We start from the raw sequence: 25,040 nt of genomic DNA, 5'->3' as shown, positions 1-25,040 counted from the left end.
ATCCCAGTGGATCCAGAGTCTGTCTCTCTGCCTCCTGGCTTCTCACTTCAGAAAAATACAAAAAAAAAAAAAAAATTGAAAAAAATAGTGGCTGAAAATTTCCTGAACCTGATGAAGGAAAAAGTCACACAAGCTCAGGAAGCACAGAGAATCCCAATCATGATAAACCTAAAAAGGCCCTAACCAAGACACATCATAATTAAAAAGCCAAAGACTAAAAACAAAGAGAGAATCTTAAAAGCCACAAGAGAAAAGCAACATTACCTACAAAGGAGTCCCCCTAAATCTGTCAGCTGATTTCTCAACAGAAATACTTCAAGCCAGAAGGGATTGGTATGAAATATTCAAGGTGAGGAAAAGCAAAGATCTTCAACCAAGACTACACTATCCAGCAAGGCTATCATTTAAAATATAAAGTGAAATAAAGAGCTTCCCAGACAAAAAAAGTGCTAAAAGAGTTCATTACAATCAAACCAGTATTGCAAGAAATGTTAAATGGCCTGCTTTAAGAAGAGGAAAGAGCCTGACAGGTTGTAAACTCTGACATCACAGGCTTGAGTGTGGGCTCCTCTGGTTTGAGTGCAGGCTCATCAGTTTGAGTGTGGGGTCGCTGGCTTGAGTGTGCGATCATAGATGTGACCCCAACGTTGCTGGCTTGAAGCCCAAGGTTGCTGGCTTGAGCAAAGGGTCACTCATTCTGATGTAGCCTCCAGGTCAAGGCACATATGAGAAAGCAATCAATGAACAAGCAATCAACGAACAACTAAGATGCCACAGCACAGAACTGATGCTTCTCATCACCCTTCCTGTCTGTCTGTCCCTATCGGTCCCTCTCTCTAACTCTCTTTGTCTCTGTCAAAAAAAAAAAAAAAAGAGGAAAGAAAAAAGGAAACCAAGAGAGAAAACCGTAGGTATAAAGAATAAATAGCACCCTGGCCGGTTGGCTCAGCGGTAGAGCGTCGGCCTAGCGGGTGGAGGACCCGGGTTTGATTCCCGGCCAGGGCACATAGGAGAAGCATCCATTTGCTTCTCCACCCCTCCGCCGCGCCTTCCTCTCTGTCTCTCTCTTCCCCTCCTGCAGCCAAGGCTCCATTGGAGCAAGGATGGCCCGGGCGCTGGGGATGGCTCTGTGGCCTCTGCCCCAGGTGCTAGAGTGGCTCTGGTCGCAATATGGCGACGCCCAGGATGGGCAGAGCATCGCCCCCTGGTGGGCAGAGCTTTGCTCCATGGTGGGCGTGCCGGGTGGATCCCGGTCGGGCGCATGCGGGAGTCTGTCTGACTGTCTCTCCCTGTTTCCAGCTTCAGAAAAATGCAAAAATAAAATAAAATAAAAAAAATAAAGAATAAATAGCAATAAATAAGTACATATCAATAATAACCTTAAATGTAAACAGATTAAATGCTCCAATCAAAAGACATAGGATAGTGGAATGAATAAGAAAATATGACTGGCCTGACCAGGTGGTGGTGTAGTGGATAAAGCATTTACCTGGGACGTTGAGGACACAGGCTCGAAACTTGAGGTCACTAGCTTGAGCGCAGGTTCGTTTGGCTTGAGCACAGGGTGACCAGATTGAATGTGGGGTTGCTAGCTTGAGCATGGGATCATAAACATGATCCCATGGTCACTGGCTTGAGCCCAAAATTCACTGGCTTGAAGCCCAAGGTTGCTGGCTTGAGCAAGGGGTCACTAGCCTGGCTGGAGTCCCCAGATCAAGGCACATACGAGAAAGCAATCAATGGACAACTAAAGTGCCACAGTGATGAGTTAATGCTTCTCATCTCTCTCCTTTCCTGTCTATCTGTCCCTGTCTACCTGTCTGTCTGTCTGTCTCTCTCAATTAACAACAGCAACAACAACAACAAAAACATGACCCACATTTATGCTGCTTACAAGAGACCCACTTCAGAATAAAAGATACACACAGACTGAAAGTGAAGGAATGGAAAAAAATATTCCATGTAAATGAAAAAATGGAGGGGTAGCAATACTTATATCTGACAAGATGACTTCAAAACAAAGGCCAGCTTATGAGTACCACTGGGGATATTAACAGATGCTGAGGAAGCGTTTCTTCTACACATGGCTGATCGAGGGGGACATTAATCCTGTCGAGGAGTAAGGCCCAACAGAGAGGACAATCATCTTCACTTGGGTTCCCCCTGAGAGTAAGACTCAGCACTGAGACAAGATGGCACTGGAGTAGCCGGGTGTACCAACATCTACCTCCCAGAACCAAAGTGGATTACAAACTAATTTTATGAACTATCATCTGGAAAAACCAACTTTTGACTAAATTAAGAGGACTCTTCAACCAAGGAACACTGAAGAAGCCACACCGAGACTTGTAGGAAAAGCGGAAATGCAGAGAGGGCTGCCCACCTCCCTGGAGCGAACGGCAGCAGGGAAAGACTCGCGTGGCAGGAAGTGAGTTTAGCAGAGGGGAAAGGGTCCTGAGCCCCAGGAACAAAGCCCCAGCCTGCAGCCCCAGAGCCCAGAAGAGGCGTAAGGACAGTATTTAGCTGGAAACAAGTCAGGATACTGTTTGTGAGAAAGAGTCTGATTTCTCAGACCCAGGATCCTTCTTAAAGGGACCGCGCAGAACATCTCTCTCACAACCACTCACCCGGGGCTCCTGGGGACGGGGAGAGAGAGGAGAGGACCAGAGTAACAGGAAGAGAGTGTAATCTAGGAGGCACAGGGAGAAACATCTTGGGAGATAGCCACTCTAACCCCTGGGAGGAGTCACTCCCCAAAGCTGAAGTGAATATTTCCCCCGGAAACAGCAATACCAGCAAAGGGAAACAGGAGAGCAGCCAAACAAGCTCCCCCACAGCATTCAGAGCAAAGTCGCATAGAAGGAGGGAGCTTTTGGGTCTACAATAGTGAGTCTTAGGGTCCGAGCTGCAACGCCCCCACCCACGCGGCTGAGGGCGCGCCGGAGGGTGGGCGGCAGCTGGAGACAAAAGCGCGGTTCTGCTAGCAGGGCAGAAGCCAGCTGGCCACCACTGGGCTCAGGTGTGAGCTCAATCTTACCCGGCTGGGGGGAAGGGGGTGTGCAAAAGCGGTCAAGCTCAGCTGCCGGCAGCCTGTAATCCAGCCTGTGGGAGAAGGGCGGGAACACCAGAAAGGGTGGAGACCAGCCACTGAGCAAGGGCAGAGGAGCACAGCCTTGTCCCGCCCATGCAACCCAGGCTTGTGGTCTGACTTGGTAGCCGGCTCCTCCCGTGGGGGTGGAGCCAAAAGCCCAGAAGAGGCGGAGTTCCGCTACTGAGCTGAGCTTGGGCACGCAGTCCTGCCCAGCGGTAGAGCCAAGGCTAGCACCTGTTCCTCGAGCGGGCTCCTCCTGCAAGGGCAGGGCGAAAGCCCGGAAACAGGTGGAGACCCACAGCTGAGCAAAGGTGCTCGCCAGTGCCCTCAGGACCGAGCATAACGTCACACACGGGGGTGGGGGAAAGGCCAAGACCACAAACGCTTGTGCACTTGAGCCCGTGATCACAGCCACTCCCGTGAAGAGAAAATGCAGAGGCAGAGAAATACAACACAAATAAACCAAGAGAAATCCCCAGAAAAGGACCTAAGTTAATCAGATATAACCAAATTACCAGATACAGAGTTTAAAATAACGATTGTTAGGATGCTCAAAGATATTAGAACAACCATAGATGGCCATTACGAAAACCTAAATAAAGAGATAACAAATATAAAAAAGGACATTGAAATAATAAAAAAGAATCAGTCAGAAATGACAAATACAATATGTGAAATAAAGAATACAATGGAAGGAATTAAAAGCAGGATGGATGAAGCAGAGAATCGAATCAGCGAGTTAGAGGCACGATAAATAAAGGCACGGAAGCAGAGCAGAAAAAAGAAAAGAGACTCAAAAAGTCAGAGGAAACTCTAAGAGAGCTCTGTGACAACATGAAGAGAAATAACATCCGCATCATAGGGGTTCCTGAAGAAGAAAAGAACGAGGAATAGAAACTCTGTTCAAACATATCATAGTGGAAAACTTCCCCCAATTAAGGCAGGAAAACATTTCACATATTCAGGAAGCACAGAGAACTCCATTAAGGAGAAACCCAAAGAAACCAACACCAAGATACATCATAATTAAAATACCAAAGCTAAATGATAAAGAGAAAATATTAAAAGCTCCTAGAGGCCCTGGCCGCTTGGCTCAGCGGTAGAGCGTCGGCCTAGCGTGCGGAGGACCCGGGTTCGATTCCCGGCCAGGGCACACAGGAGAAGCGCCCATTTGCTTCTCTACCCCTCCGCCGCGCTTTCCCTCTCTGTCTCTTTCTTCCCCTCCCACAGCCAAGGCTCCATTGGAGCAAAGATGGCCCGGGCGCTGGGGATGGCTCTGTGGCCTCTGCCCCAGGTGCTAGAGTGGCTCTGGTCGCAACATGGCGACGCCCAGGATGGGCAGAGCATCGCCCCCTGGAGGGCAGAGCATCGCCCCTGGTGGGCGTGCCAGGTGGATCCCAGTCGGGCACATGCGGGAGTCTGTCTGACTGTCTCTCCCTGTTTCCAGCTTCAAAAAAAAAAAAATGAAAAAAAATAAAATAAAATAAAATAAAATAAAATAAAATAAAAGCTCCTAGAGGCCCTGGCCGCTTGGCTAAGTGGTAGAGCGTCGGCCTGGCGTGCAGAAGTCCCGGGTTCGATTCCTGGCCAGGGTACACAGGAGAAGCGCCCATCTGCTTCTCCACCCCTCCCCCTCTCCTTCCTCTCTGTCTCTCTCTTCCCCTCCTGCAGCGAGGCTCCATTGGAGCAAAGATGGCCCGGGCGCTGGGGATGGCTCCTTGGCCTCTGCCCTAGGCGCTAGAGTGGCTCTGGTCGCAACAGAGCGACGCCCTGGAGGGGCAGAGCATCACCCCCTGGTGGGCAGAGCGTCGCCCCCTGGTGGGCGTGCTGGGTGGATCCCGGTCGGGCACATGAGGGAGTCTGTCTGACAGTCTCTCCCCATTTCCAGCTTCAGAAAAAAAAAAAAAGAAAAAAGAAAAAAAAAAAAGTTCCTAGAGAAAAAAAGACTATCACCTACAAAGGAGCCCCCATAAGGATGACTTCTGATTTCTCAACAGAAACACTTGAGGCCAGAAGGGAATGGCAAGAAATATTCAAAGTAATGCAGAACAAGAACCTACAACCAAGACTACTTTATCCAGCAAGGCTATCATTTAAAATTGAAGGAGAAATAAAAAGCTTTACAGAAAAAAAAAACTCAAGGAATTCACTGCAACCAAACCAAGGCTACAAGAAATGCTAAGGGACCTGTTGTAAACAGATCAAAGGAAAAAAAGAATATAGTAAAAGAGGAATATAGCTTTAAAGAAAAAAAAATGGCAATAAACAATTACATATCAGTAATAACCTTAAATGTTAATGGATTAAATGATCTGATCAAGAGACACAGGGTAGCTGCGTGGATAAGAAAACAGGACCCATACATATGCTGTCTACAAGAGACACACCTTAAATCAAAAGATGCACACAGACTGAAGATAAAAGGATGGAAAAAAATATTTCATGCAAATGGAAATGAAAAAAAAAAGCTGGGTAGCAATACTTATATCAGACAAAATGGACTTTAAAACAAAGACCATAGTTAGAGATAAAGAAGGTCACTACATAATGATAAAGGAAGCAATCCAAAAGGAAGATATAACCATTATAAATATCTACGCACCTAATATAGGAGCACCTAAATATATAAAGCAGACTTTGATGGACTTAAAGGGCGAGATCAACAGCAATACTATATTAGTAGGGGATTTCAATACCCCATTAACATCATTAGATAGATCCTCAAGAAAGAAAATTAACAAAGAAACAGCAGACTTAAAGGACATATTAGATCAACTCAATTTAATAGATATCTTCAGAACCTTTCACCCTAAAACAGCAGAATATACATTCTTTTCAAGTGCTCATGGTACATTCTCTAGAATAGACCATATGTTAGGGCACAAAAGCGGTCTCAACAAATTTAAGAAGATTGAAATCATATTGAGCACCTTCTCTGATCACAATGGCATTAAACTAGAAATCAACCACAATAGAAAAATTGAAAAACATTCAAACACTTGGAAACTAAATAGCACGTTATTAAATAACGAATGGGTTAACATTGAGATCAAAGAAGAAATTTAAAAATTCCTAGAAACAAACGATAATGAGCATACATCAACTCAAAATTTATGGGACACAGCAAAAGCAGTCCTGAGAGGGAAGTTTATAGTATTACAGGCATACCTCAAGAAGATAGAAAAAGCTCAAATAAACAACTTAACCCTGCATCTAAAAGAACTAGAAAAAGAACAGCAAGTAAAGCCCAGAGCTAGTAGAAGGAAGGAAATAATAAAGATCAGAGCAGAAATAAATGACATAGAGACTAAAGAAACAATACAGAGGATCAATGAAACCAGGAGCTGGTTCTTTGAAAAGGTAAACAAGATCGATGAACCTTTAACGAGACTCACCAAGAAAAAAAGAGAGAGGACTCAAATAAATAAAATGAGAAACGAGAATGGAGAAATAACAACTGACACAACAGAAATACAAAATAGTGTAAGAAAATACTGTGAAGAACTGTACAGCAAGAAACTAGACAACCTAGATGAAATGGACAAATTCCTTGAATCATACAATCTTCCAAAAATCAATCTGGAAGAATCAGAAAACCTAAACAGACCAATTACAACAAATGAGATTGAAACAGCTATCAAAAAACTCCCAAAAAAGAAAAGTCCTGGGCCTGATGGCTTCACAAGTGAATTCTACCAAATATTCAAAGAAGAACTAACTCCTATCCTTCTCAAGTTATTTCAAAAAATTCAAGAGGAAGGAAGACTTCCAAACTCCTTTTATGAGGCGAGCATAATTCTGATTCCAAAACCAGGCAAAGACAACTCAAAAAAAGAAAATTATAGGCCAATATCCCTGATGAACTTAGATGCAAAAATCCTCAACAAAATATTAGCAAACCGGATCCAGCAATATATGAAAAAAATCATACACCATGATCAAGTGGGATTTATTCTTGGGAGGCAAGGCTGGTACAATATTCGCAAATCAATCAATGTGATTCATCACATAAACAAAAGAAAGGAGAAAAACCACATGATAATTTCAATAGATGCAGAAAAAGCATTTGATAAAGTCCAGCACCCATTCATGATCAAAACTCTCAGCAAGCGGAGAAAAGGGAACTCTCATCCACTGTTGGTGGGACTGTAAAGTAGTACAACCATTATGGAGGAAAGTATGGTGGTTCCTCAAAAAACTGAAAATAGAACTACCTTATGACCCAGCAATCCCTCTACTGGGTATATACCCCAAAACCTCAGAAACATTGATACGTAAAGACACATGTAGCCCCATGTTCATTGCAGCACTGTTCACAGTGGCCAAGACATGGAAACAACCAAAAAGCCCTTCAATAGAAGACTGGATAAAGAAGATGTGGCACATATACAATATGGAATACTACTCAGCCATAAGAAATGATGACATCAGATCATTTACAGCAAAATGGTGGGATCTTGATAACATTATACAGAGTGAAATAAGTAAGTCAGAAAAAAACAAGAACTACATGATTCCATACATTGGTGGAATATAAAATGAGACTAAGAGACATGGACAAGAGTGAGGTGGTTACCAGGGGTGGGGGGAGGGAGGACATGGGAGGGAGGGAGGGAGAGAATTAGGGGGAGGGGGAGGGGCACAGAGAACTAGATAGAGGGAGGCGGAGGACAATCTGACTTTGGGCGAGGGGTATGGAACATAATTTAATGACAAAATAACCTAGACATGTTTTCTTTGAATATATATACCCTGATTTATTAATGTCATCCCATTATCATTAATAAAAATTTATTAAAAAAAAAAAACTCTCAGCAAAGTGGGAATACAGGGAACATACCTCAACATGATAAAGGCCATCTTTGACAAACCCACAGCCAACATCATACTCAATGGGAAAAAATTAAAAGCAATCCCCTTAAGATCAGGAACAAGGCAGGAGTGCCCCCTTTCACCACTCTTATTCAACATAGTTCTGGAAGTCTTAGCCACAGCAATCAGACAAGAAAAAGAAATAAAAGGCATCCAAATTGGAAAAGAAGAAGTAAAACTATCATTATTTGCAGATGATATGATATTGTATATAGAAAACCCTAAAGTCTCAGTCAAAAAACTACTAGACCTGATAAATGAATTTGGCAAGGTGGCAGGATATAAAATCAATACTCAGAAATCACAGGCATTTTTATATACTAATAATGAACTATCAGAAATAGAAATCAAGGAATCAATCCCCTTTACCATTGCACTCAAAAAAATAAAGTACCTAGGAATAAATCTAACCAAGGAGATTAAAGACTTGTACTCGGAAAATTATAAAACATTGATAAAAGAAATCAGGGAAGATACGAATAAGTGGAGGCATATACCGTGCTCATGGTTAGGAAGAATAAACATCATTAAAATGTCTATATTACCCAAAGCAATTTATAAATTCAATGCAATACCGATTAAAATACCAATGACTTACTTCAAAGATATAGAACACATATTCCTAAAATTTATATGGAACCAAAAGAGAACACGAATAGCCTCAGCAATCTTGAAAAGGAAGAATAAAGCGGGAGGTATCACACTTCTGGATATCAAGTTATATTATAAGGCCATTGTACTCAAAACAGCATGGTACTGGCATAAGAACAGGTACATAGATCAATGGAACAGAACAGAGAACCCAGAAATAAACCCACTCTATGGACAACTGATATTTGACAAAGGAGGTAAGAAAATAAACTGGAGTAAAGACAGCCTCTTCAACAAATGGTGTTGGGAAAATTGGACAGCTACCTGCAAAAAAATGAAACTAGACCACCAACTTACACCACTCACAAAAATAAACTCAAAATGGATAAAAGACTTAAATGTAAGCCGTGAAACCATAAGCATCTTAGAAGAAAACATAGGCAGTAAGCTCTCTGACATCTCTTGCAGCAATATATTTGCTGATTTGTCTCCACAGGCAAGTGAAACAAAAGACAGGATAAACAAATGGGACTTTATCAAACTAAAAAGCTTCTGCACAGCTAAAGACAATAAGAACAGAATAAAAAGACAAACTACACAATGGGAGAATATATTTGACATTGCATCTGATAAGGGGTTAATAACCAAAATTTATAAAGAACTTGTAAAACTTAATACCAGGAAGACAAACAATCCAATCCAAAAATGGGCAAAAGAAATGAATAGACACTTCTCCAAAGAGGACACACAGATGGCCACTAGGCATATGAAAAAATGCTCAACATCACTAATCATTAGAGAAATGCAAATTAAAACCACAATGAGATATCACCTCACACCAGTCAGAATGGTGCTCATCAATAAAACAACACAGAATAAGTGCTGGCAAGGATGTGGAGAAAAGGGAACCCTCCTGCACTGTGGGTGGGAATGCAGACTGGTGCAGCCACTGTGGAAAACAGTATGGAGATTCCTCAAGAAATTAAAAATCGAACTGCCTTTTGACCCAGCTATACCACTGTTAGAAATATACCCCAAGAACACCATAGCACTGTTTGAAAAGAAGAAATGCACCCCCATGTTTGTGGCAGCATTGTTCACAATAGCAAAGATCAGGAAACAGCCCAAGTGTCCATCAGAGGATGAGTGGATTAAAAAGCTTTGCTATATATATACTATGGAATACTACTCAGCCATAAGAAATGATGACATAGGATCTTTTACAACAACATGGATGGGCCTTGATAACATTATACTGAGTGAAAGAAGTAAATCAGAAAAAACTAAGAACTAGATGATTCCATACATAGGTGGGACATAAAGATGAGACTCAGAGACATGGACAACAGTGTTGGGGTTACAGGGTGGGGGGAGGAGGGGGGGTTTGGGGGAGGGGAGGGGCACAAAGATCATGGCTTTTCAGCATTTGCCATATCCCCCCCCTTAATCTATAGACAGACAGCAAATATTTACTTATGGTGTTTCCACTATAAAGACTGCTGTCTTAGGGACAAATGCTGATGAACTATTTCAGCAGTTCCTCCTTCTTCAAAGATTTATATGTCAACATAGAGCTCCATGTTTCATAGGACATACTCAAACTCACTCCATGCTCCCTGGAGCTTTAGCACAAAGGAATGCCCCCTTTTTCTCTCTCTCTCTCTCTCTTTCCTTTTTTTTTTTGTTGTTGTTGTATTTTTTCTTTTATTTATTTATTTTTTGTACTCTTCTGAAGATGGAAATGGGGAGGCAGTCAGACAGACTCCTGCATGCGCCTGACCGGGATCCGGCTGGCATGCCTACCATGGGGGGGGGGGATGCTCTACCCATCTGGGATGTTGCTCTGTTGCAACCAGAGCCATTCTAGTGCCTGAGGCAGAGGCCATGGGGCCATCCTTAGTGCCCGGGTGGCTTTGCTCTGGTGGAGCCTTGGCTGCGGGAGGGGAAGAGAGAGACAGAGAGGAAAGAGAGGGGGAGGGGTGGAGAAGTAGATGGGCGCTTCTTCTGTGTGCTCTGACTGGGAATCGAACCCGGGAATTCTGCACCCCATGCCAATGCTCTACCACTGAGCCAACCGGCCAGGGCCTAGGAATGCCCTTGTTGATCAAGCTACCCAAAAGAAAATTATAGGGAGCAACCATGACAGACCGAGCAAGTCAGCCTCATACTATTCATCACCAGAACGCTGCAGCCCGGTGTAAACAGTTTCAACTTTCTTGGGAAGCAGCACGGCAGATTGGGAAATCCTGTCCAAGGGGTCCTATACTGCCCCTTCTTTTGGAGTTAACCCTCAAGGATCCTTACCAGGACAACTTTGGCACATGGATGTTACTCATATACCTTCATTTGGCAAACAGTCGTATGTCCACATTACAGTGGATACATATTCCGGATCTATAGTAACCTCTGTCAGAACAGGAGAGGCTGCTAAGCATGTTATAGCTCATTGTCTGTATGCATTGTTCTATTATTGGATTTCATAAACTGGCTAAACTGAAAATGCTCCTGCATATGGAGCAAAAGCATTTACTGTATTTTGTCATGCTTACAATCTTTAAAGTTAAGGTATTATTAAAGTGTACTCAGCAAACATTTTAAGGTCAATTTAAAAAAGAAAAATTTAAAAGGGGGTAGTCATATCCTGGAACTCATACGGGTCTACCATATCATGCTTCTTACTTAAAAAAAATAATAATAATTTACATTTCTTTTGAATAATGATGAACAGGAGACACCAAATCTTTTTTGCCTGCAAACTACTATCTTCTTTATTAGATCCAGCTAATAACATTGTTTTGTCTTTTTCCAAATAGCACCAGATATATGGAAAAGATTTATATAGGCTGATAGGGATCCTCAAACCCCTCAGCGAGATCTTCTGAGCATGGCTTTTATGATACCTAGAGGCAGAAAATGCCCAATAGAGATCAGGGGAACTACCAGCTTTTAGGATACACCCTTAAAGGCTCCAATGCCCCAAAGGGGTCTCATAGGATGCCATCTGGGTCCTGCTTCAATAATGAAAAGGAAGGTCATTGAGCTAAAGCCTGCCAGACTTACATGCCTCTGCTGTGAGGAAACAGGGACACTGGAAGGTAGACTTCCTTCTCGCTTCTCTAAGGGAGGGTTCAGTCTCTTCCAGCCTTGCTCCGGCCACCTATGACCTAACCTTGCCCAGAATGCTGGGGTTTGCCACTGAAGGCTGAAGGTGCCCAGGGCCGTCGGCCCTATCTACGACACTGTGGACGAGCCTAGGGTATTTCTTCCAAGAAGCAGGTAAACTGATCTCATTTGCACAAGGGCCACTTAACTATGTTTTGCCTGAATAGTCAGGTTTTTTATTCTTCCCTCAAAGATCTCTGTTGTGGGTGTTGATAGTCCTATTTTCTGCTGCTTTGCCTAATATATAGTGTTTCCTTTATCCCTCCTACCTCAATGCCCCACTCATATTTCAGGCTGGGACCTACTCCTAATTTAGAGCTCTCTTTCCCCCTTTTGCCAACTTCTATTATGAATCTACCTTTGCCACCCAGCTTAGTGTATCCCAAGGTTCTCTTTACCATGCCACAGTTGCAGAGCTCCAGGGAAAAGCAACCTGGTCTCATCTCTCCAGGCAGAGAAGAACAGAAGCTCCATATCCACGCATGCTGCAAATGGCTTTTCCAGTCTACCTGAATCATTACCAGCTAGAAGCAGCGGTCATTGGGACTTGGACATGAGCTGCAAAGTATAGAATGGTGACAACAATTCCAGTGCCATGAGGACTTTTCCTGGAAGTGGACTTTTCCTGGACTCCTGCTCCCTGTGACAGCTCCTAACAGACTGAACTGTGGTTGGGTTGCATTTTTCAGGAATTTGGCATGGTGTTGGGGCCAACTTGGACTTGGTGAACATCTTAAGGACACTACTCTTTTATGGATTCTTGCTGTATTGGCCAAGAGTTTGCTTAAAGGCTTTTAATCACTGTAAAAAGAAAATAAAGAATGGATAAAGAAGATGGGGCACATATACACCATGGTATACTATTCAGCTAGAAGAAATGATGACATGGGATCACTTGCAGCAGAATGGTGGAATCTTGATAACATTATGCAGAGTGAAATAAGTGAATCAGAAAAAAACAAGAACTGCAGGATTCCATACATTGGTGAGACATAAAAACGAGACTAAGAGACAGGGACAGGAGTGGGGTGGTTACGGGGGGTGGGGGGTGGGGGGAGGGGAGGAGGGAGTGGGGGAGGGGGAGGGGTACAAAGAAAACTGGATAGAGGGTGAAGGAGGACGATCTCTCTTTGGGTGATGGGTATGCAACAGAACTAAATGACAAGATAACCTGGAAATGTTTTCTTTGAATATATGTACCCTGATTTATTGATGTCACCCCATTAAAATAAAAATTTATTTATAAATAAAAAAAACAAAAAAAAAACAAAGGCCATAATAAGAGACAAAGACACATAAAACTAAAGGAATCAATCCAACAAGAGGATATAACCCTTGCAAGCATATATGCATCAACATAAGAGTACCTAAATATATAAAAAAAATCTTGGTGGACATTAACAGACAGATTGACAGCAATGCAATTATAGTAGGGATTTTTAACAGCCCACTGATATCAGCGAATACATCTTCCAGACAAAAAATCAACAAGGCAATAGCGACTTTAAACACAGTGGATCAGATGGATTTAATTGATATTTACAGAACACTTCATCCCACAGTAGCAGAATATACACTCTTCTCAAGTGCACATGGAACATTCTCAAAGATAGGCCACATGTTAGGGCACAAAATAAGTCTTAACAAATTCAAGAAGATTGAAATCATATCAAGCATCTTCTGTGACCATAATGGCATGAAACTAGAAATCCATTGCAATAAAAAAACTAAAAATATTCAAACACATGGAGGCTAAATAGTATGTTATTAAACAAAAATGGGTTAACAGCCCTGACCAGATAGCTCATTGGTTAGAGCAATGTCCTGAAGCACAGAGGTTGCCAGTTTGATCCCCGGTCAGAGCACATACAGAAACAGATGGATGTTTCTGTCTTTCTCTTGACCTCTCCTTTCCTCTCTCTCTCTCTCAAAAAAAAAATCAATATAAAAAATAGGTTAACGAGATCAAGGAAGGAATAAAAAATTAACTGAAAACAAATGAAAATGAACACACAACAACCAAAATCTATGAGAAACAGCAAAAGCAGTCTTGAGGGGGAAGTTCATAGCATTAAATTTCTACTTCAAGAAGCAAAGAAGATCTCAAACAATCCAACGTACACCTAAAAGAACTATAAAAAGAACAACAAACCAGCCCAGAGTAAGTAAGAGGAAGGCAATAATAAAGATCCGAGTAGAAATAAATTACATAGAGGCTAAAAAACAATACAAAATGTCAACGAAACCAAGAACTGGGTTTTTTTTGAAAAGTTAAACAAGATTGATGAACCTTTAACCAGATTTATCAAGAAAAAAAGAGAGAGGACCCAAATACATAAAATCAGAAATAAAAGAGAAGTGAAAACTAACATCACGGATATACAAAAGATTGTAAGAAAATACTAAGAACAACTATATGCCAACAAATTGGACAACCTGGGAGAAATAGATAAATTCCTAGAAACATACAATCTTCTAAAACTGAATTAGGAAGAATCAGAAAACCTGAATGACTAATTACAACTAATGAAACTAAAGCAGTAATAAAAAAGTTAAAACTTCCCCCTGACTGGTGGTGGTGCAGTAGCTAGGACGCTGACCCGGAACACTGTGGTCCCAGGTTCAAAACTCCAAGGTTTTTGTTTTGTACTCAAGCCCCCAAGGCTTGAGCCAGCTTGAGTGCAGGCTCACCAGCTTGAGCGTGGAGTCACTGGCTCAGCTGGAGACCCTTGTTCAAGGCACGTATGAAGAACAATCAATGTATAGCTAACGTGCCGCAAATATGAGCTGATGCTTCTTATCTTGCTCCCTTCTTGTCTGTCTGTCTTTCAGACATGTTCTTAGTATTTTCTTACAATCTTTTGTATATCTGTGATGTTAGTTGTCACTTCTCTTTCATTTCTGATTTTATGTATTTGGGTCTTCTCTCTTTTTTTCTTGATAAATCTGGTTAAAGATTCATCGATCTTGTTTAACTTTTCAAAAGTTAACTTTTCAGTCTCTCTCTAAACAAACAAACAAGCAAAGCAAAAACAAAAACAAAAACAGAAAAACCCTCCTAGCAAACAAAAGTCCTGGACCAGATGGCTTCCCTAGCAAATTCAAAGAACTAACATCTCTCCTTTTCAAACTATTCCAAAAACTTCAAGAGGAGGGAAGATTCTCAAGCTCATTTTATGAGGCCAACATTATATTAATTCCAAAACCAGATAAAGACACCACAAAGGAAGAAAATTATAGGCCAATATCCCTGATGAATATAAATGCTAAAGCTCTCAACAAAATATTAGCAAACTGAATCCAGCAATATACTAAATTACTCATACACTATGATCAAGTGATATTTATGCCAGGGATGCAAGGCCGGTACAAAACTCACAAATCAATAAATGTAATATATCACGTAAACAAAATGAAGGATAAAAATCACATGATCATATCAAAAGATGCATAAAAAGCTTTTGATAAAACCCAGCACTCATTTATGATAAAAAAAAAACTCTCAGCAAAGTGGGAATAAAGGGATCATACCTCACCATAATAAAGGTCATATATGGCAAACCTACAACCAGCATAGGACTCAATGGGAAAAAACTAAAATTTTTTCCCTTAAGATCAGGAACAAGACAGGGAGGTTCACTTTCATCATTCTTATTCAACATAGTACTCAAAGTCCTGGCAATCAGACAGGAAGGAGAAACAAAAAACATCTAAATTAAAAAGAAGGAAGTACAACTGTCATTATTTGCTGATGACATGATATTGCACATAGAAAAACCCATGGGCCCTGGCCGGCTGGCTCAGTGGTAGAGCGTTGGCCCGGCATGTGGAAGTCCTGGGTTTGATTCCCTGTCAGGGCACACAGGAGAAGCACCCATCTCCTTCTCTACCCTTCCCCCTCTCCTTTCTGTTTCTCCCTTCCCCTCCCGCAGCCAATGCTCCATTGGAGTAAAGTTGGCCCAGGCACCGAGGACAGCTCAATGACCTCTGCCTCAGGCTCTAGAATGGCTCCAGTTATAAAGCAGCAACGCCCTAGATGGGCAGAGAACATTGCCCCCTGGTGGGCATGCCAGGTGGATCCTGGCCCGGCACATGCGGGAGTCTAACTGCCTCCCTGCTTCTCTGGTCAGAAAAATACAAAAATAAAAACGATGAAATGAAAAAAAGAAACACCTAAAGACTCCACCAAAAAACTACTAGATCTAATAAAAAAAATTAGCAAAGTAGCAGTATACAAAATTAATATTTATAAATTAGTGGCATTTTTATTTATTTATTTTTTTCATTTTTCCATTTGTTTGAGAGAGAAAGAGGAAGGGATGGTGGGGAGAGATGGAGAGCAAGAGAGAAAGACAAAGAGAGAGAAAACAACTCATTGTTTCACTTAATAGTTCCATTTAGTTGTTCATTCATTGATTCTTCTTGTACATGCCTTGACCTGGAGGTTGAACCCTCAACCTCTGGTGTGCAAGGTTAATGTTTTATCCACTGAGCCACCTGGCCAGCATCACTCAGTGGCATTTATATCCACTAATAATGAACTATCAGAAAGAGAAATTAAGGGAACAATCCCATTTACTATTGCAACAGCAACAAAAATAAAGTACCTAGGAATAAATTTAACCAAGGAGATAAAAGACCTGTACTTAGAAAATTATAGAAAGTTGGAGAAAGAAATTGAGGAAAATACAAAGAAGGGTAAGCATATACCATGTTCATGGACTGGAAGAATTAACATCATTAAAATGTCCATACTACCCAAAACAGTCTATAGATTCAATGCAATTCCTATTACAGTACCAATGGTATGTTTCACAGTTCTATAACAAATAATCCTAAAATTTATATGGAACCACAAAAGACTGTGAATAGCCTCAGCAATCTTGAGAAAGAAAAACAAAGTTGGAGATATCACACTACCTGATATCAAACTATACTACAAGGCTACTGTAATCAAAAAGGCATGGTACTTGCATAAGAACAGACATGCAGATCAATGAAATAGAACAGAGAGCCCCCAAATAAATCTATGTCATTATGGTCAATTAATATATTTTTTTTTTGTATTTTTCTGAAGCTGGAAACGGGGAGAGACAGTCAGACAGACTCCCGCATGTGCCCGACCGGGATCCACCCGGCACGCCCACCAGGGGCAATGCTCTGCCCACCAGGGGGCGATGCTCTGCCCCTCCAGGGTGTCGCTCTGCTGCGACCAGAGCCACTCTAGCACCTGGGGTAGAGGCCAAGGAGCCATCCCCAGCACCCGGGCCATCTTTGCTCCAATGGAGCCTTGGCTGCGGTAGGGGAAGAGAGAGACAGAGAGGAAGGAGGGGGTGGGGGTGGAGAAGCAAATGGGCGCTTCTCCTATGTGCCCTGGCCGGGAATCGAACCCGGGTCCCCTGCACGCCAGGCCGACGCTCTACCACTGAGCCAACCGGCCAGGGCCTGGTCAATTAATATTTGACAAAGGAGGCAAGCAGATACAATGGAGTAAAGACAGTCCCTCAATAAATGGTGTTGGGAAAATTGGACAAGCAGAGGCAAAAAATTAAACTAGATCACCAACTTACATCATACACAGGAGTAAACTCAAAATGGATTAAACACTTAAATGTAAGTCACAAAACCATAAATATCCCAGAAGAAAGCAGAAGCAGTAAAATCTCAGACATTTCTCATAGCAATATTTTTGCTGATATATCTCCTTGGGCAATGGAAGCAAAAGAAAAAATAAATAAATGGGACATCAAACTAAAAAGCTTTAGCACAGCAAAGGAAATCATCAACAAAATTAAAAGACAACCCACACAATGGAAGAACATATTTGATGATACAGCTGAAAAGAGATTAGTATCCAAATTTTATAAAAAACTTATAAAACTCAACCCCAGGAAGACAAACAATCCAATTTTAAAAATGGGCAAAGGACCTGAATACACACTTCTCCAGAAAGAACATACAGATGGCCAACAGACATATGAAAAGATGCTCATGTTACTAATCATCAGAGAGATGCAAATTAAAACCACAATGAGATATCACTTCACATCTGTCAGAATGGCTCTCATCAATAAATGAACAAACAAGTGCTGGTGAGGATGTGGAGAAAAGGGAACCCTATGAACTGTTGGTGAGAATGCAGACTGGTGCACCCATTATGGAAAATAGTTCACAGTTTCCTCAAAAAATTACTGACAATATTTAGGCTATTCATAGGAAAGATGTTCATGATACATTGACTGATACTGAGATACATGATATGCATATTCTACATATATAATTTTATAAAAAGAAAATCTACACATCTTTATTATATGCGGCTTAAGTGTCTGTTTGTCGCCGATAGCTTATTGTTTGCTTTCGTAACTGTACTAGCCAATGGGGTGAAGTTGCCACGGCATTCAAATAGTCCCGACTCCTGGCATGCCACCTCATAAATTGAGGTTAAAGATTGGAGCAATTATTATGCTGTTAAGAAATCTTAACACCAGAAGGGGTCTTTGCAATGGTACAAGACTAGAGGTTCTCCAATTGAAAAATAATGTCATAATAGCTAAGTCTTTGACTGGCTCCTCTAAAGGTAAAATACATGTCATTCCAAGAATTGATTTGGCTCCATCTCAAACAGGGTTGCTGTTTCAATTGAGACGTAGACAATTTCCTGTAAAACTTGCCTTTGCTATGACCATCAATAAGTCTCAGAGCTAAACGCTTAAGCGTGTTGGCATTTTTTTACCTGAGCCTGCATTTGGACACGGTCAACTTTATGTTGCCTGTTCAAGAGTTTGTGAAAGAACGGACGTAAAATTAAAAATAATTGATGGTCCTCTGCAAGGTGAGCTTAAAAATGATAGAAAGATCTACACAAGAAATGTTGTGTACAAAGAGATCTTTGACATGTGAATTAACATTTTATTATTTAAATCACCTTTATTTATTGAGCTAGCGGTACATTCTTAAGAAATGTACTGCCAGTGGTTTCCTTCATTGCACTCTAAGCAATTAAGCAAGTAGAAGGGGGAAACCCCGTGGGGCAGTAAGCAAAGGGGCGTCCTCGCTGCCTGCCCTGGGTAATTCAGTTTGAATTAGCAGACACCTTTGCACAAATCATTTTAATTACAATTTATAATATCTAGAACAGCGGTCATTTCGTATGACCGCCGGGCTTTCTAGTATACATTTATGTGCATTTATTTATACATGTATACTAACAGAAATAAAAGAAAACCTAAAGATACTGTTCGTTTGAAAGAGCAGGAGATTGAATGAGAACCAGGCTTTCTGGTTCACCTCTCACCTCCACCAGTTACTGGTCATAAGACTTCATTTTTATTTTATTTTATTCTATTTTTTATTTCTGTCCATAGAACTTGAAAATAATGCACATAATGTGTTCAATAAATGTTAGTTATTATCATAATACAGATATAAGAAGAGATAAAAAATGAAAATTTACACACAAAAATATTAGTAGATATTTTCTCTGGGGTTTTGTTCTAAAAATCTGTGGGTTTTTTTTTAATTTACATTTTCTATTTGGAAATAAAAATGGCCCACTCTAATGCAGTGTTTAAGCTCGTAGGTGCTGGTATCAGAAGTCCTAGGTTCAAATCACAGTTCTACCACTTGTATTTTCCATGGCTTTGAATAAGTCTGCTTCTGCTTATTTGTATAATGACAGTAACAATAATTATACACATCTCCTAAGGCCAACAGTAGGAATAGACAAAAACAATATATGTAAAGTATTGTTTTTGAAGAACCATGTCTGGCACATAGTAAATGCTCAAAATTGTAGCCAATTTTATGCAACAAAAAAAATTTTTTTTTAAGTTTTTAGAAAGATTATCCCCAATGGTTTGGCAGTTAGATTGCTCTAAAGTTTTGGGAGTTTTTTTCTTAAGAGAGAGAGAGAAAGGGAGGGAGAGAGATGAGAAGCATCAACTTGTAGTTGCAGCACTTTTAGTTATTGATTGATTGCTTCTAATACATGCCCTGACAGGGGGCTCTAGATGATCTAGTGACCACCTGCTCAAGCCAGTGACCTTTCAGCTAATGCTGGTGACCATAGGATCATGTCAGTGATTTCACACTTAAGCCAGCGGCCCACAGTCAAACTGGTAAGCCTGCGCTCAAGCCAGTAAACCCACACTGGAGCCAGTGACCTTGGGGTTTTGAACCTGCGACCTAAGCATGCCAGGTCGATGCTCTATCCACTGTGCCATCACCAGCTGGGCTGCTCTGAAGTCTTTGATCTCTGATTTATATAAAGAGTGACTTTATTCTGTGAAGTTAGGAAAGAAAAATGCCAACCCCCTTTGCAACTGAAGCCATTTAAAGCCAACTCCGAACCTCTATAATTATCTGTTACTAGTATGAATTTAAGTGGCTTTTATTCAGGCTAATGTAAGTTATTTGTTGGTATTTCAAGTTTGTATTTTTGGAGATGAAAGTTTTAAACTTGCCAGCACTGAACTCTAAAGTTAAGAAATACCTCATGACATGACAGGCCTCTCTAACTACTTTCATATCATAGTCTCAGTTTTCCTGCTGCCTCTGTCCTTGCCACTTCCGAAAGGTCCTTGCTAGTTGTCCTCCTCCATGAGACCTCTAAATGTTCAAATTTCCTGGGGCTGGTTTGGGGTTCTTTTTCTTTTTTTCTACATGCACCCAACATTCCCATGGCTTTAAATCTATATCTAGCCTAACCTCTCTTCTCCAGACACATCTGTCAAACCATCCCCCTCATTTATTATCTCTACTTGTTTATTTCAGAAGTACCACAAACTCAATAATTTCCAAGTGGAATCATTCATTTCCACCCTCATGACCCTCTCCAAACCTGCTCCTCTTTCACTCCTCCCTATCTCATGAACCACACCACCTCCAGGTCAGTCATCAAAGTATCACCTAAAGTCTTTCCTCTCTCTCAACTTCCACATCCCATCAATCTACCAGCAAGCTCAGACATCATTTCTCCTTTCAAAATATATTTAGACTTTCTTACTTTCTCCCCATCTCCACTGTTGTCAACGTCCATCATGTTATAACCTTCAATTATTAACTTGACTGCAATAAAGCACTAGTCTCATTAGCCTTGCTTACCGTCTTGCCACTCCTTACAATGCAGAGTAATCTTCTGAAAACATAAATCATATATCTCTTCTTTTGTATTAAAACCATTCAGTGATTACTGCATTTAGAATAACATCTACACATATGGCCTATGTCCAAATTCCACATTATCACCACTAAGGCCTACAAAGCCCGACGTGACATGGTTCTTACTTCATCTCCTGCCACCCTCCTCTACACTGTACTCAAGCAGACAGGAAGTTATTTCTACCCCCTGTAGACTTTTAACTAGTTCCTTCAGCCTAGAGGTCTCTCTACACTCTTTTTCATGCACATGATTGGTTTCTGCTCTGAACTCAGCTTTGTAACCTTTCCTGGCCCCACTAAGTGAGTCTCCCTATTGTCTGTGGTCCTTATTCTACTCACAGAGATATGTCCTCTGGAGTCATCTTTGATCCATCCTTCTTCCAATTTGCACAATGAATGTCTGCCAAGTCCAGTTGATCGATCATTTAGATCTGTTTCTCCTCTGTGTCTTTTCCTACAGCATAGTCTAGAAACACTAGAAAGGACAGCAATGGGCTCTCATTGTGGGCTTCTACAGGAAGCAGCAGAATGTGCCTGCTATTCTGTGGGAAATGAGGAGAGACACCACAACAGGCCACACTTACTTTTTTTTACTGTGAATTTCCATTCATATATATATATATATATATATATATTATTTTATTTATTTTTTATTTTTTTATTTTTTTACAGAGACAGAGAGAGTTATAAAGAGGGATAGATAGGGACAGACAGACAGGAACGGAGAGAGATGAGAAGCATCAATCATTAGTTTTTTGTTGCGCGTTGCGACACCTTAGTTATTCATTGATTGCTTTCTCATATGTGCCTTGACTGTGGGCCTTCAGTAGACGGAGTAACTGCTTGCTCAAGCCAGCAGCCTTGGGTCCAAGCTGGTGAGCTTTGCTCAAACCAGATGAGCTCATGCTCAAGCTGGCGACCTCAGGGGTCTCGAACCTGGGTCCTCCGCATCCCAGTCCGATGCTCTATCCACTGCGCCACCACCTGGTCAGGCCCATTCACTTATTTTTAATATTAATCACTCAGAACTATGGCCCTTAACTTTTTGAGGGATTTATCCACCCTCCCTTGAATACATGATAAAAGCTATGAATCCTACCTGGCCTGTGGTGGTGCAATGGATAAAGCATTGACCTGGAATGCTGAAGTCACCGGTTTGAAATTCTGGGCTTGCCCGGTCAAGGCACATACAACAAGCAATTAGTGAACAACTAAAATGAAGCAACTATGGGTTGATACTTCTCACTATCCTTCCTACTCTTTCTGTAAAATCAATAAAATCTTTTTTTAAAAGAGCTATGCATCCTTTTCAAGAAAAGGTAAATACAAGATTTACAGAGAGGGAAAAGTATTTCCAGGTTGAACTTTAGCTTTAGCAGCCCTTCATCTGCTATCTTGGATGTCTGTGGTGGTATTTGTTTCATTCATTTAACAAATACCGGAGGCCTACAATGAGGCCAAGCACAGTGCTAAATGTTGGGTTTGTTTACACTATAGAAAAGCATAGATACAGTACTTCCTGCTTTCGTGGAGTTTGCATTTGAGCATGAAACAGACATTAAACGAGAAAACAAATAATATGATGCCATATAATGGTATATGTTATGAAGAAAAATAAAGGAGGGCAACGGGATAAGGATGAGCGAGGCTGTTTTACTGGTCTGGTCTCTCTGGGATGATACTTGAACAAGACTGTATAAAATAAGGCAGTGGTCATAAAAGGTGAGAGAAAGGAACAGCTGGCTGGCAACCAGAACAGAAAGTGCAGAGCCCCAGGGGTCTTTTCTCCCTGCAAGATGTAAGGATTCTGCACATTGTCTTTCTCCCACGACGAGTAGCTAACACAATTCTCAGAACACAATGCTGAGTTTTCTAATTGAGGTCCTCCCCACTTCTCCATTTTAAACTTTCACATCCAACCCCACCCCTTTTCAGTACTTCTAGAAATAAATACCTAGAGTCTGGGCAATCTGAACTTTTCCAGCAAGAAGCGATCTTGAGGGCCTCTAATTAATAATATAAACTTATAAAAAATAGCTTTCTAGGGATGTGTACGTGGGGTAGTGATTTTGATTATTGTTTTTGAGTGACATGTAGCCAAGCTGCTGCAACTAAACGCGGGAGCATGTTATGACAGTAGCTCCCCGCCCTCCCGCGGCTCGAGGCTTTTTCCCGCGAGACTACATTTCCCAGAGTGCCCCGCATGTCCGGAAAGCGCCTGGGGTGGTGTCTCCTAGGACCCGCGGAAGCAAGATGGCGGACTCGCGGTGAGCAGCTGTCAAGGTAACCGTTGCCCTTTCCTCCTCGGGTCAAGGCGTCCCTAGAAGCTAAACTGAGTAGGCCCAGAAGGTTTATCCGAAGTGTCGAGGTCTCCTACCTGTCGTTCGCGGCAGGAGAAAGCCTCCGACGTCACCAGGCGCGTTCCCTGGTGACGAAGGGCCGGCGTGTGGCCGCGCGCTTCCTGTGAGGGCTCCTTCGTGCCTGTGCCCGTCGCTCGGGGACACCTGCAGTCCGGGTCTTCAGGCTCTGCTCCCGGGTCTTAGTCCCCGTGCTCCTGGTAGCCTCTTCCTCAAATTTAGGGCCTTCCGAGGCTCTCTGCAGTTTCTGTTCCAGGCTCTGTGATTTACCCTCAAATATCCTCCCTGGGGTGAAGACTCCGACCCACTCCTGGGTGTGCTTGGCCTCTGGGCTTCGGGCGCAGGAGGCCTCGTGCCCCTCCCCCAAGTGTTTAGTGTTCGGTTCGTGCTCGGAAGACAAGAGTTTGCGGGCCACCCTGGCCGCCCATTCAGCAGCGGTGTAGTGGGCAGGTAAAACCGTGTGACCTCTCGGAGCCTCTGCTTGTGTGAAAGGACGGTGCCTGCTGCACAGAGCACAGAACGGGTTGGAAAGGGGGTGGCACACTGAGAAGCACAGCGTGTGAGCTCGGGAAGGCGAGAGGCTGTGCTGACGGTCCCCCCGGTGTCAGCCTGCACAGTGAGTCTAGCAAACGACTGCGTGCTCATTCCCTTTCATCCTCACCGAGGGAGGGTCGAGTCATCATGGCCAATTAAAAACAAGAATGTGAGGATACTTCCATGCTTTTGTTCACAACAGCCTTGGAGGTTGTGGTTTTTTCCCCCCTTTTACCCTGGAGGAAACGGAGGGTCATGGAGGCTCATTTAGTTAATGACTTACCCAGTGTTTCCCAGTTTGTAAGTGGCTGACTCTTAAAGGTCTTGGGAGCTAGTCATTTAAACTGTGTACTTAGTTTCTTCCTGACTCAAAGTAAAGATACCTCACATGATTAATATGAGAGTGAAATGAAATGGTAACAAAAGCGCCTTGGAAATTTAAAAACCTTGTACATATGTATATAAGATAGTGAAATTATATTTGGCACTTCAGGGTGTTAATGTATATTCATATAAATCAATATGTAGTAGGCCAAGGGTAGGCCTTGTTTAGTATTTCATTTAATCGGAAACAAAATACTATTTTAAGAGGTGTAATCAGATCTAGTGTATGGTACCTGGGAGGTTGTACACAGACACATTAGCATTATGGAGGAGTGTGAGGCCAGTAGCCATGGCCACCATCACAGCCGCCTGGCCCATGCAGGTTCTCATTGGATTCGGACAGATGGTACTGAAACAACAGAGCCAAGAACTGGTGGGCCATTGTTGGGCAGATAAAATATATTATGCTCACTTTGTTAAAGATGGCGCTGCCCACGTGGAGGCCATCGCCCAGGTGATATTAATGTGTGTCTCTGAGGGCTGTGGGCAGGCAGGATTCTTGTAGCCTGGGGCTTGGTTTTAGACTAAGCCTTTCCCACCCTTTTTGATGTGGGGTGGTGCAATCCCATCATGCCTCAGATAAGTGACTTTGTATTAGAAACTTCCTTGTTTGTATATTGAATTAAGGGTTCTTGATTTCTACAATATAAAATGGGGGCAGAACAGGAGCTTGCTCTCTTGGTTCCTGAGATTAATATTAGAGGAGAGAGCAGAGAGGAGAGCAGAAAGAAGCCATGTGGAGGAGGCCAGGAGAAGCAGCCGAGATGGTGGAGTGTTGAGTGAGAAGCCAGATAATGGCCCATTAGTTTTTGGCTCCGTTGTTTCTTTACCTACTGTCCGAATCCAATGCGAACCTGCATGGGCCAGGCTGCTGTGATGGTGGCCGT

At 42.1% G+C, this 25,040-nt stretch overlaps 1 protein-coding gene across 1 annotated transcript in view; it reads left to right on the top strand.

Annotated features, from left to right (window-relative positions):
• Positions 1-23,076: 23,076 nt before the first annotated feature.
• Positions 23,077-25,040, top strand: part of MRPL42 (mitochondrial ribosomal protein L42) — a 38,765-nt gene continuing 36,801 nt past the window's right edge. The window contains exon 1 of the mRNA XM_066368641.1: positions 23,077-23,161. The gene's annotated coding sequence lies outside the window, so the exon portion shown is untranslated. The remainder of the gene's footprint in view (positions 23,162-25,040) is intronic.

Source organism: Saccopteryx leptura, chromosome 2 (genome assembly GCF_036850995.1).
Source record: "Saccopteryx leptura isolate mSacLep1 chromosome 2, mSacLep1_pri_phased_curated, whole genome shotgun sequence".
Taxonomy (NCBI): Eukaryota; Metazoa; Chordata; class Mammalia; order Chiroptera; family Emballonuridae; genus Saccopteryx; species Saccopteryx leptura.
The sequence above is the reverse complement of the archived record's forward strand: the minus strand, read 5'-3'. Positions and strand labels throughout refer to the sequence as shown.